The sequence below is a fragment of the Amblyomma mixtum genome, chromosome 10 (genome assembly GCF_055824585.1).
Source record: "Amblyomma mixtum isolate Tamu chromosome 10, ASM5582458v1, whole genome shotgun sequence".
Lineage (NCBI taxonomy): Eukaryota > Metazoa > Arthropoda > Arachnida > Ixodida > Ixodidae > Amblyomma > Amblyomma mixtum.
In genome coordinates this window covers 181,788,180-181,802,112 of record NC_143021.1, presented here as the reverse complement: position 1 = coordinate 181,802,112, position 13,933 = coordinate 181,788,180, and the positions used below count along the sequence as shown (strand labels likewise).

General features: G+C 45.6%; 1 long non-coding RNA gene across 2 annotated transcripts; it reads right to left on the bottom strand.

Annotated features, from left to right (window-relative positions):
* Positions 1 to 12,201: 12,201 nt before the first annotated feature.
* Positions 12,202 to 13,355, bottom strand: LOC149327902 (uncharacterized). 2 transcript variants are annotated; one of them, XR_016286116.1, is made up of 3 exons: positions 13,274 to 13,355; positions 12,441 to 13,035; positions 12,202 to 12,333 (listed from the first exon to the last, which is right to left on the bottom strand). It is a non-coding gene; the product is annotated as an uncharacterized LOC149327902 (long non-coding RNA). The 2 variants fall into 2 exon arrangements; XR_016286115.1 differs by having other exon boundaries at positions 12,441 to 13,347.
* Between the last annotated feature and the right edge of the window lie 578 nt (positions 13,356 to 13,933).

Genomic DNA, 13,933 nt, shown 5'->3' with positions numbered 1-13,933 from the left:
AAAGGAGCGCGATTTCAGACAAGGAAGAACATTATGGCTGCAACGACAGCTGAGCTAAACTCCATTCCGAAAGCGGCCTTTTCGGAATACTTCCCACAATGGCAGCACCGCTGGGAGAAGTGTGTGGAGTGCCAAGTAGACTACTTTGAAGGTGACAAGGTTTGCGACGCTCCAGTTATGCAAGTTTTTTTTCTACGGCCAAAGGTCGGATACGTTTCTAACAGACCTCGTATACCAGGGCGCTCTGAACGTATCGAGTAAGCGTTAATGGTACACCTTCATTGCTTGTAGATGTCGTATTGGTTTTACTGGTGCAGGAACAGACACACAACTAAGTTATTTCGGTGGCCTCACGTAAGGACTATTCCTCACAGACCGCTGCAGACACTAGTGAAAAGATAAAACAGTGGAAGTCACCTGGCCTGATTACGATGCTACAGTTATGTGTATATTTATACATACTATTAACCTCAGAAGATATTGTTCCAGGGGGGCATTACAAAGTCGGTCAGAACGGCTGAAGAGAATACATTTCTTGTTAAGGAATATAAATGGAAAGCAACAAATCGCGAGGTTAAAACAGAACCATTAGAAAAACAAATCTAGAATTAAGATCTCCAGCATAACGCATTAGGACCTTCTAGGCCACTGTCAAGTTTCATGCGATTTTTCAGATTTCTGCCGCAACTCTCTGGAGCCTGATATTTTTTCTCACTCCAAAGCTCGAATTTATTACTTGCTTAGTGTAGAAACAAAACTAGGTAGGTGTAAGTAGAAATTTTCGTGCATTGTATGTTCGATTTCCAGCTGTATGTTCGTTCGGAAAGAATAAAAACAGTTAAACGCAGAGGGCGTTGTTTCTTAGGAGCTGAGTTTGTTCGGTGACTTTTTATTTGTTCTTGCCATTTTTTTTATTAACTTAGGGCACTATAACGTCTGAAGAGGAATTTATTTGGACCCTTGACATAAAAGGGACAGCCGTACCTCTACACAACGGAAAAAATACATTACGACGCCCGATGTCGCCCGATGCATACACATACACACACTCATAAGCAAAACAAGTGTCCAAAACACAAAAGTTCAGTAGGGTCCATACGCGCGGGGGAAGCATGCGGAAGGAAAAACCTGCACCAATTCCGTGCACAAACATCGCGGAAAACAGGGGCGCGCAACACTTAGTGTGGCAGGACCGCACCGTCACACGGCCCCCGCTTGTGTTGATGAAGTGGGTGCTCCACCGTCGCAGGAGCTCTTCTTCCGGCAGCGTCACCCTGTCTAAGCAAGCCTGCTTGAACAAGCGCGCTCGCACTGGCTGCAACATCGGAATCATGGCCCGCTGGGGTCGGCCAACATTAAAAGAGGCCTTTAGGATGCACTGTTCGCTATCCAGGATTAGTGAGGGTAATTCCATTCCATTCGATGCCCTTTATTATCCACGTCGAAGGTACCAGTACAAAATCCGAAACCTCGACATCAAAATAGGCTTCTAAGGAAGTGTTGTGCCCACGAAGTTATTCACAGTCTGCACTTGCACAGGAGCCTGTATCACGTAGTCGTTGGCAATAGTCAAAGCAGAAAAAAGAACACTGACGGCAGAAAAGGCGGAAAACTTCTTTCACTTCCTCCTCTACTATTTCCCTTACGGCTCCATTCGGGTGTGCACCGAGATATGTGAGAGAGTTACTGCGCCACTCCATTTCCTCAAAAACGAATTTTCAGCTCAGATGCCTTGCATGTTGTTGTTGCGACTGAAGGAAGGATGAAAATTAATGTAGGCGGGCCTGCCCACTGGTATGAGCTGAGCCACAATCGCTGCTCTGTGCAGACAGAAAAGAGATGAATTGACTGATTGTTGATTGAAAACATCTTTATTTGCTGAATATTCGTAGTGCATGTGGATGGGCCGCCTAGTCCGGTTGTTCACTGGTTCTTGCTGCTGCGCTGACGCTCCCCACCAGCCAGTGCTGACAATCAGGATCATCGCTGAGCAGAATAGCCTCCCACTGCTCCTCCGAGGGGTTGGGAATGGGGTCAACTAAGGGATTATATTGGCATGCCCACACCATATGGTAGAGGTTAGCTAGCGCTCCACAATGTGGACACTGCGGAGAGTATAGTGTAGGGTACCACTGGTGTAATTTAGCTGGTGTTGGGTATGTGTTGGTTTGTAGTCTCCTAAGGGTGTTCTCTTCTAACTTGTTGAGGGATTTGTGTGGTGTTGGGTACTCCTTCCTGGTTGTTCTGTATGGCGCGAGATTGCCAGCCTACACTGCTAAACCTATTAGGTCGCGGCCCCCTTCATGGTCACCATGCGGAGACGCCCGGTATAGAAGAGCTCGGGCATGCCTGTGGGCGGCTTCGTTTCCTCCTTGTAGTTCCAGTTGACCGGGAAACCAGATGACTGAGTCTTGGCTGGGTGGATGCTTAGTCAGCAATGACCACCCTCACCTGTGAATTAATCCGTTATTGAAGTTGCGACAGGCGTTCTGGGAATCAGTGAGCACAACGGCGTTGGGGTGAGATGCTACAGCTAATGCAATAGCTGCCTCCTCTGCGTGAGTGGATTTAGATGTTTTTATCGGGGCGCAGTACACCATCGATCCGAAAGGCGTTGAGACCACAACAGTCATCAGTCAAATCTTTGGCTTCCCCTCTTGGTTTTCTCCTCTCGATGTTATATGCAGGATGCATATTCCGCGGTATGGGACACACGTTGATGCCACTCCTCACATCGCGTGGTACCACTTCTCTTTGGTCTATTGTATAGGGCAAACTAACATGGATCTTCTCGAGCAGTTTTCCGCCGGGTTTTGTGAGTGCGAGCCTATTGAGTTATGAGAGCCATTGTGCTTCCCATATCTCTTATAGGGTACTATGTACTCCTAGAGCCATGAGCTTTGCCGTTGGCGTGGAGTTCGGTAGACCCAGTGCCATCCTGTAGGCTTTCCTGATCAGTGTCTCCAACTTTTCAATTTCAAACCTGGAGAAGTTAAGGATTGCCGTCCCATACATTATCCGAGAAATAACGAAAGCTTGCACTAAGTGGATGCTACACCGTTCCTTCATGCCATGGTGGTTATTTCGGATACGATACATCATCCGGGGGATTTGCTCGGTCGATGTTGTAAGCTCCTTCATAGTGGTGGTTTTCTGTCGCCCCTGCTGGATATACTGCCCTAGGATCTCGATCTCCGTGGGTTTCTGTACTGGGTGATTCTCTATATATACCATGGTGTTCTGCACTAGGGGTGTCCTCGGGTTCTTCAGGATTAGCAACTCGGACTTTTCCGGCGCACACTGGAGGCCTCTCTCCCTCGCGTACCGGCCCACCGTGGCCACTGCTGCTTGAAGACGCTTCTCCATCTCGGTGTCACTCCCCGAGTTGCACCAGACAGTGATATCACCGGCATACAATGTGTGTTTGAAGCCGGTGATTTCGGAAAGAAGGCCTGGCACATCTTTCATAGCTAATTTCAACAAGAGGGGTGACAGCACCGCCCCTTGCGGAGTTCCTCTCGGGCCTAGAGTGATGGGGTTCCTGTAGCCCAATGCTGCTCCTTGAAGTATTCTACCAGCGAGTTGATGGTGCCATGGCTGAGGTTAAATAAGAGCTTCGCTGTTATTTGATCTGGACCTGAAGCTGCATTTTTTTTGCGGCCGCGATTTCTGCTTTGATTTCTTCCTTTGTGAGTTAGATGTCCAGCCTGGGATTCAGCTGCCCAGAGTATTCCGGCTGTTCTACGACCTTGTTTGTGCCCAGATACCTGGTCTTGAGTTTTTCCATCAACTCTGTGTCCGTACCAGGGGTGGTGTGTACGATCTTCGTGAGCCTGTCTTTAGTGGCCGACTTGCCTGTTCTGGGGTCGATTGGGACACGTAGGAGCTTCAACGTCTTTGATACACCTATCTTCCCCTGAATACCATCGCAGAGCTAATTCCAATTCTATCTGACCAAGGATATGTCGTAGGATTCCGCCTTTTTGTTTATATCCTCTATTTTTTCTTGAGTTTGCGGTTAAGCCGTTGTCTTCGCCGTCTTTTTGTCAATGAATGCCTTGCTTTCCATGAATGTAGAAGGTGCGGATCGACCACTGGGCATTCTTCTGTCGTGCAGACCTCTTTTGTAAAGGCTTTCAAAGTGTGCATCTCATCCTTAACCCATTCCTCTAGGTCTGCAATAGGGTTTCCAGTAGAGATGAAATATGTGAGAGGAAAGATTGACTGAACCGATGGGCGCCGCAACAGCCGCGTCCGCCGAAGCAACGACGGCGGTTGTAACAGATACCTCACTCCCTATCCTCCTTGAATCTCGTCTGCGTTCTTTGCCCTGCTTCGCCCATTCCTAATGAACCAACGAGGCTAAATCACCACTCTCCATATTTGTTTTATTTTTGTTGAGGCTCCGGAACAAAAAGCGTTTTAAAGTTTGCTGGAAAGGGCAAAAATTAGCCGCACACATAAGATTTATTTATTTTATTTGCACTAATCCTTCTGTTATGGAATTAACCAGTAAGAGCCATATTGACAGTTGTAGTGCATATGGCATGGCTCTAGCATGCCACCAGGATCTACTATTCTCGTGTTTATTGCTGCGCCTTTTCTGAATATTTGTCAAAATCGGGTGCTAAATACACAGGCTAACAGATGTAGGCACAAACTTTGTCGTTGAAGCGAATGGGCTTCCATGTAATGCAGGGAACACTAACGCTGAAAAGAGAACCCTTGCACATATAATGCTTTATATTTCTATCGCTTAAATGTTAGACTCTCAACACCACAACATGCGCGTGACCAAATAAGGCCCAAGATATTTGTTTCAGTTAGCAGGAAATTTGAGCTCATGAGTTTATTAGGTCCACCCAAGGTTACAGTTGCGGACATTCTGAGGCGCAGAGTTTCATCAATTAGAGGATCAGACAGCACTGCAGCATTTTTGCCAACAACACAGCAGCGCAGCCACTGGCCGCGCCTTTCGGGTAACCACGTATCTCTGTCTCTCTGGTAAAGCTGAAGTTACAAGGAGGATCGTGTCAAGCCCGTCCAGCTGAGTAGCTACACTAAGGGAAAGAGCCTCAGTGTTCTGCCTAATCACGTGCGTGCGGTGCGATCACCGTATGTTGATGGAGGGGGTGGAAATAAAAATTATCAGCCCTTGTCATGGTTCTCCGCCCCCTTACAAAAAGTAAGCAGTGGTCCAAGACGGTAATTTTACTAGGATAGCGGAAAAATAAGTGCAAGAAAACGCAGGAAGAGCAGTTCGCCGAGAGAAGGAAAACGCGCATAAAAACAACAACAATAATTTGAACTGAAACCACGCTTGTAAAACAAAAAAAGCAGGATGCAGGCCGCCAACTAATTAGAAAATGCAAGGATCAGCAAAAAAATTGCATCGAGTTTCCTATATTTTGAGCGCTCGTAAGCTGAACTTCCTGAAACTGTTGCTATTAAAACTGCCAATCCAACATACCTTCTTGTGAAGTATGCTTCGGTGACAAAAGCTTTGCTCTTCGATTTAAAAACAGTAAATTTTTGAACTCATTATCTAAGCTACTTGTGAAAATGCTACAAATATTTTCTCTTGTGTCTCAACTTCAAAATGGTTAAATTGGGAGAACCGATATCCGGCTTACCTTACTCATTACTGCGACGTCAATTTTGTCTTCTGTGTGGGTACTTTAATTTCAGAATACTGGCTCTGTTCAAGATAAAAGTTCAAAGTTATTTGAGAAATAACTGGTGCTAAAAAGTCCTAAATAGTTTACGGCCATCTTTGCATTGGTGGTGCAGTTCCACATTTCCTTCTTTTTCCGCGAGTAGTATTAAGAAGTCGAAATTTTCTATGAAGCCCTCTCATTATGTAGAACGCACTGCCAGGCTTTTGCAAAACATTGTTGTCGGAAAAGAGGCCAGAAAACGCTTGACTTTCATCCTTTTCTTTTTAGGAGGAGAATACTGCCCTTCTGGTGGACGCGGTTCGAGTTCTGGACCACAATGTTGCGCTCTACAGTTCAATCGATGATCCTAGAGAGAAGTGCTTGACCTGCAATCGAGTGTATTACGCACCGGGAGATCTATTTTCAATCTTCATTTTTCACTATAAGGGCCAGGGTGGCCACCCTGGGTATGCTGGAGGGTGATTGATGAATCTTATTACTTCTGTGTGATATGGAAATGAAAGTTCTTTAATCGACGACGATGAAAGGAATGTAAAAAGCATATTGCAGAGGCATAATGCATTTTAAGAAAACAGAGATGAGAACACTAGAATACGAAGCCTACTAAGGCAACAAGCATGATGTGAAAGAGAAAATTCCAACAGAACATTATTTGTGGCATTGATGCTCAAACTGATAATTACCAAATTTCAGGAACAATACATTTTTTTCTAATTACCGGATGCCTTAGACGCGACCCTAGGCGTGTTGAAGCAGATCGCCACAATCTTAATGAAGAGATCAGCTTTGCTGCAATTTTCGGCTTCCGGAGGCAGGATACGGTGCTCTGTGTTACGGAATACTTCAAAGTATCCTGTCAAATTTAAATAAACACTTTCGTAAAAAATGCCTCCCAAAGAAATCCGGCTGCTACTTTGCAAATTCAACTACAGTCCCATGACTCAGGAGAGCCTTGGCTTTCTTATATTTAGTGCAGGCGATGAACCATCATTTCAGCGAAATTTGGTGTGCCACCATCGGGCATCATTTACATGCAACTTAAAAAACAAGGGAAGGGGATGAGGGGCTCGTTATAAATATAACAGAAGCCAGCAGCCACAGAAACCAAGGGGCACAGGGTTTTTTTTTTAAGTTATTTATTTTGTGGTGTTGATCAATTTAGAATATTACTGAATATGTTATCGTTTAAAGATAACTGATTAGAAAAGCAGAAGAAAAAACAACCACCTGCCGCCGGTGGGATCCGAACCCACGACCTCCGAATTACGCGTCCGGTGCTCTACCTCTGAGCTACGGCGACGGCTGTCAATTCTTCTGCTTTCGGGGGTATTTATGTTTACAAGTAACCTAACCTTGAGAGTGTTCATCAGCGCCACCCACGTTCATAAGCGGCGGACGTAGAACGTCCTGAGTTACTGCAGGTGTGACGTAGAACGTCATCGAACGGAGAGGGTGGAAGCTGCGTGAGAACCCTCTTATGCTTCCTAAGGCGTCAAGGCTGCCAGAATCGAGGCCCTCGCTAAGCAATTAAGCAAACAAGGGAAGGGGATGAGGGGCTCGTTATAAATATGACAGAAGCCAGCAGCCACAGAAACCAAGGGGCACAGGCACAGGGAGTGGTCATCAGCGCCAGGTGGGTGGAGCTGATGAACACTCTCAAGGTTAGGTTACTTGTAAACATAAATACCCCCGAAAGCAGAAGAATTGACAGCCGTCGCCGTAGCTCAAAGGTAGAGCACCGGACGCGTAATTCGGAGGTCGTGGGTTCGGATCCCACCGGCGGCAGGTGGTTGTTTTTTCTTCTGCTTTTCTAATCAGTTATCTTTAAACGATAACATATTCAGTAATATTCTAAATTAATCAACACCACAAAATAAATAACTTAAAAAAATCCCCTGTGCCCCTTGGTTTCTGTGGCTGTTGGCTTCTTTCATATTTATAACGAGCCCCTCATACCCCTTCCCTTGCTTGCTTAATTGCTTAGCGAGGGCCTCGGTTCTGGCAGCCTTGACGCCATAGGAAGCATAAAGAGGGTTCTCACGCAGCTTCCACCCTCTCCGTTCGATGACGTTCTACGTCACATCTGCGGTAACTCAGGACGTTCTACGTCCGCCGCTTATGAACGTGGGTGGCGCTGATGAACACTCTCAAGGTTAGGTTACTTGTAAACATAAATACCCCCGAAAGCAGAAGAATTGACAGCCGTCGCCGTAGCTCAGAGGTAGAGCACCGGACGCGTAATTCGGAGGTCGTGGGTTCGGATCTCACCGGCGGCAGGTGGTTGTTTTTTCTTCTGCTTTTCTAATCAGTTATCTTTAAACGATAACATATGCAGTAATATTCTAAATTGATCAACACCACAAAATAAATAACTTAAAAAAAATCCCCTGTGCCCCTTGGTTTCTGTGGCTGTTGGCTTCTTTCATATTTATAACGAGCCCCTCATACCCCTTCCCTTGCTTGCTTAATTGCTTAGCGAGGGCCTCGGTTCTGGCAGCCTTGACGCCATAGGAAGCATAGAGAGGGTTCTCACGCAGCTTCCACCCTCTCCGTTCGATGACGTTCTACGTCACATCTGCGGTAACTCAGGACGTTCTACGTCCGCCGCTTATGAACGTGGGTGGCGCTGATGAACACTCTCAAGGTTAGGTTACTTGTAAACATAAATACCCCCGAAAGCAGAAGAATTGACAGCCGGCGCCGTAGCTCAGAGGTAGAGCACCGGACACGTAATTCGGAGGTCGTGGGTTCGGATCCCACCGGCGGCAGGTGGTTGTTTTTTCTTCTCCTTTTCTAATCAGTTATCTTTAAACGATAACATATTCAGTAATATTCTAAATTGATCAACACCACAAAATAAATAACTTAAAAAAAAACCCTGTGCCCCTTGGTTTCTGTGGCTGCTGGCTTCTGTCATGCAACTTAAAAGTTTGTCTGAACTACGCTAGCTGAAGCCACTGTTTCTTTTTAGTGGGTAGCACTTGCGAAAAACTCACAATGAAAAAAATCTCTTTGAAAAGAAACCAATGAAAAGGCGATATTGAAGACACCGTCGAAATATGAATTGTGCTGTGCGCAGCGGCAAAGATGACGGGGGGAAAAGAATATTTTAAAACATTCCCCTCCTTCACCACCATCTCCACTTATTAACCGTTAAGGGCTCTGTAGAGGTATGACATAAGCGGGGAGGGGAGTACAACATTACTATAGAACATAACGTCGACATAAAAAAGTATTTATATAAACATAAAACAAAGCAAAAGACATGTCAGGGCGATTTCAAATGGCTACAGGACAAACGGTCTATATTGAAAGAAGAAATGAATACAAATATACTATGAAGCAAACAACGGGTCATTCTAGAAGATGGCTCAACAACATTGCCTCAAGCTTCAAAGCATTACACTCAATTACGAGATGTACAGGCAGCATCCAGCCCGCAACAGTAGTTGGCAAAAAAGACTTATTAAAAGCATTTGTGCAACCATAAAGTCTTTGGACGCCACTAGAAACAAACAGAAAACGTGATGTACAAATGGAAGGAGTTATCAGAGAGCTGCACCGGTACCGGAAATTCTAATAAATGTAATTAGAATTGCAATTAGGTTGTAATTGTTCCTTGTCGTCCATTTTTAATACTTTTTTCGTTGTCATGTATGCTTTTTCTTCGGTCAGGGTCGAAGTTTTGTATTTCAGTGTTTTGTACTGTCTCTCCTGCATGCACCATATTTTGTCCGCAGTGTGTGATAAATAATTAATAAATAAAGTGCGCAACTTTGCGTCTAAGAGGTAAGGTGGTGAGAGGTGTCCTTGGCACGCCTCTTGGAGAGCTCATGCCCGTTGAGTCTTGCGGCGAGTTGGTTGGAAAGGTATGGTAGTAGTTTCTTTCGCTACAAACTGGTGTTTATTTTTTCGTTTAGGAATGGAGTGGCTTACTGTGTAAACCTAACTACCACAAAGTCATGGAAGTTTGGTTTCGCCCCTTGCAAAGGTGAGCGTTTATTTCAAGAGACCGCTGTGATTCCTAAACCTACTAAAATGTTTGCAATCCCTTATGACGCACAAATTTATTTTTAAGGGATGATTTTTCATTTTACAGATGGAATTCCTAGGGTTTTAATTCACCTCGGTGATGCTCTTCTTTTCGCCATTATACACCAATGAGTGAAAGCTTCAGGCTGTTTAAAAGTAGTTGGGCACGAGTTGCGCTATCTAAGCGGCAGCATTTTTTTCTTGTATTCGAACTTTGTGTCCATTCGTAATTAGCTTCGCAAGTTTATGTGACAGGCACAGGCTTTTGGACAGCAACTAGGCCTTTCAGGTTTGCGCTAGTGACGGTTAACTGATAAAAGTATTTAAAGAATATTCGAAAAGGTCGGGCTCCTGTGGCAGCATGTGTGAGAGACATGAATAAAATAAGCCTTCTTATTAAAGCAAAGAAGTGATTATCGGGGAATAAATGATATTTCAGCGAATAACTGCCTAGTTAAAGCAATGCTCCTGTGATTTATATTGGCTTTTGCTGCGGATAGCCCTTATCATGGATAATTGTAGTGAAATTGAGACACGTACTCTTCTTGCCCCTAGTAGTTTTTCGACCTTGCTAAATCCACCAGCACAAATCGAGATTTTCATTGACCAGCACCGTTCTGCAACCGATACCTTCTACCGATATTAAGAATTTTTATGATATATTTTTAAAAATGCTCAAATTTTGAACCCGAATCTGTAAACAAGGACAGAAGCAACTTTGCATCCGTCTCTAAAACTGTCCCTTTTTTTCCGCTGACAGTTTTCCGCTTAATGTGCTCCTTCCTCCTCATCAATTAACTTTTGATGCCTGAACATATCCTGAACCTATTTATTTCATATCCTTCGCTTCCCATCCTCTTGTGTTGAAATTTGTGCGTATGGTGACGTTCTCTTAATTCGTCTCAGTGTTTAACCTACTTTTTTTCCTAAATCCTAGCTAGCTGACACCCGATTAATTTCATGGGCGGTGGCATTTTTTTATACTTGCCCTCATCTTATTCCGGTTCTCTATAGTGTTTCATTTGGTTTGTATACATACTTTCCTACTTTCTTCTCAGCTCGATGTTCAAGTGCCAGATTTATAACGTTCTTCTTGGTTAGAATTGTTATAACAACGAGTGATATCTTTATTAGAAATTGCAACTCCACGTGTTGGACGAGAACAAAGCAAAGTCAGTGTTCTTCAAGGAAATCGGAAATTGAGTTGATTACATACACAGCCTCTTGTCTCACGTCAGTGATATGTACATTATGAAGAGTAATAGTCTGGTTTTTGGTCAGGCATGGCTGTCGGTTATGAGACCACCTGCACACGACGCAGCCAGAAGGCCTTGTTGTTAAATGAGTTTACCGGCCCTAATGAGCTTAACTATTGTGACGAAGACGAAGCTGGCAGTGGCGCGAGACGGAGCGCCGGTTGTTTTTTTTTTCATTCATTTCTTCTCGTAATTTATTTTTATCCATAATTCCATCTTTAATTTCTCGCAATACGTACCCAAAGTTAATCATTAGGTTGGCACCAAAAGTTAATCCATTAGCTTGGCACCAATTTGCCTTCTCTGGGCTCTCCTCACTGAACCCTGGCCAATCCCCTGTCGTGGGTATGTGCCATGCCACCAAGGCAACAACAACAACAACAACGACGACGGAGCGCCCGCGCTAGGCCAGCGGCCATTAAATCATCTCGTAGCCATCGTTCACCACGCCTCATTCTTCGGCTGGCCGCCGCGTTACATTTGGTGTGAGGTGCTGGGGTCCTTTCATCGCCATCCTGATCACGGAGCTTCGGCGTCCTGGGCCTGCCATGGACGTCGGCCGTGAGTACCTGGTCAGCGCCGCACGGCCGTGCCCCAGCCCGCCCGACCTGAACCGACCTCGCCGCTCACCCCAGCCCCGTCCCCCGCCCGGACCACACGACACGACGACCCAAGACCCGACGGACCCAAGACCCCACCGACCCAAGACCCCATCGACTCAAGACCCCACTGACCCAACCCTACTGAAAAATCCGGTATGAATTTTAAACCGGAACCGCATACCGGGTTATTGTACAGGATTTGCGATACCGGATTACTGGAATATCCTGTATAAAACAGGACAGTCCTGTATAATACAGGACTCTCCTGTTTTGTACAGGATACTCCAGTATCGCAAATCCTGTACAATAACCCGGTATGCGGTTCCGGTTTAAAATTCATACCGGAATACAGGACAGTCCTGTATTAAACAGGCTAGGCCCGTATTATACAGGAGGGCCCTGCATCACAGGACAAAGGCAGAATAAAATGCTTCAAATATATCCCACTTGGACTAAATCTGCCCAAAAACTGGGGCCATAAGTGTACATGCCAAATGCTGAAATATACAGAGCATCAAAAACTGGTAATCTGCGATTATCAGCAACTCGCATTGCAGTCGATGTGCCATTGTGTTATTTGCTCCCACCTTTTACCAAAGTATTGGTAGCTTGGTGAGTATTATAATGCATCAAAAACTCCAAAAGATGTTTATTTTTTCCGCATGTCTTGAACCAGCTCACTAAGGTAATAATTTAACTCTTTGCGACGATCTACCGGCGCTGGGGTCTCTACAGGGTGCTGGCCAATGAAGTAGTCAAAAGCACCTGCAGAAAAGAAAATATGATTGGTAGTACATAATGCCCCCAGCTTACCATTTAATTGCGCACAGACACAAAACATAATGCACTGAGCACTGTGACATGCAACTTACGGCCAATGGCTTGTAGCTTTTCAGGGGTCATTGGCTTTCTGCCCACTGTGGAGGCTTCTGACTTCAGGTTCCGATGGCAAGCTTGCCCTGTAACGCCCCTTTCCAGGAGTTGTGGAGTCGTCCAAAGGCTGCGTCTTTACAGAAACGCGAATCTTTGGGTGCCACCATAACTGCTGCGCACGTTGCCGAAGGAATAAAAATTCCATTCCCGAGGTGGACCTGTATGCAATAACAAATGCATACCCCAGTAGCACAAACGGGGCTCTGAATTGCGGGCCCCCGTGGGCCCAGACAAGCCACAGACAAGCCAGGCGTCTCAAGACGCCAGGCCCTGAGCATTGGCAATGCTCAGTATCGTGAATGCACCTACCGCCTTCCATATTTGAATCAATAATGTATTGCAAATCTGCGTCGTAACATTGTTGGTGTGTAAACAGGTTGCTCAGACGATTGCGATGCTTGCGTGGTCATCCTCCATTATTTACGGCACATACCGCAGCATTGATGCGATGCGTGATGTTTGTTCAAGGTCTTGAGCCGCTCCCCCTCAGGACGCTTATCAATGATTGCTCTCGCACGTATACACCATGTGCCTCTGTAAAGAAATAATACAAACTATAAAACTAATTTTAGTCGTGCTATCATGAAGGACAAGCAATTTCGGTATGTAACTGAAAGAAAATTTTGCGCTATTTCGTCCCTCTACGCTGTGCAGTCTACAAAGTTTTAGTTAAAAAGACACTGAACAGTTAGAACGTTTCTGTTGACGCCGAGCATATAACCGAGACGGAGGCAGTACTTAAAGAACAGAGTGATTTAAAATGCGTACTTACGTCCTAGCAGCACGACGTCGCCGTCATAAAATCCGCCTTCCACCGGTCAAATGTTCACCACCGGCCTCCACCGGTCAAATGTTCATCACTCACGTCTTTCGGAGCGAAGTCATTCATCACTGAGACAAGGGTGATAGGGTTCCACCATATTTGCACTGGACGTACGCATGAAAGGCGATGTCATCTTTGATCATGGATTGATCAAGGCAACACGAAGAAAGTCGCAAAAAATTGTATAACACAAATTCAACGCCAACGAGCGAGTGCCAGCGTGTTTTCCCAGCTACCTTCATCGCTTGACACTCAACCCAGCCGCAGGAGAGAAGTAAAAACCTGTTCCAAACAAACGCAGGAAAGGCGGGGGGGGGGGGGGGGGGCACTTTTGCAAAAAGTCACCGCGAAGCGGCCGGGGACAGTGAACAAGTAGAATCGGAACCTCCTCGCCACTTCATGGAAGTCGCGGGAAGCGTGGTCGGGAGGGCGGCTTAAAATGTTCGGTCGTGGGTTGACAGACACAGAGGAGCCCAAGGGGAAGGAACAAAGCCCGATAGAAAGACCAGGAATGCGCAGGTTTTTTTGTTGTGACGGACCCAGGAAAAGCAGAGAAGGCGGTGATGAGAGAAAAAAAAAAGCTTTAAAAAATTTGCGTAAAGACGGGTT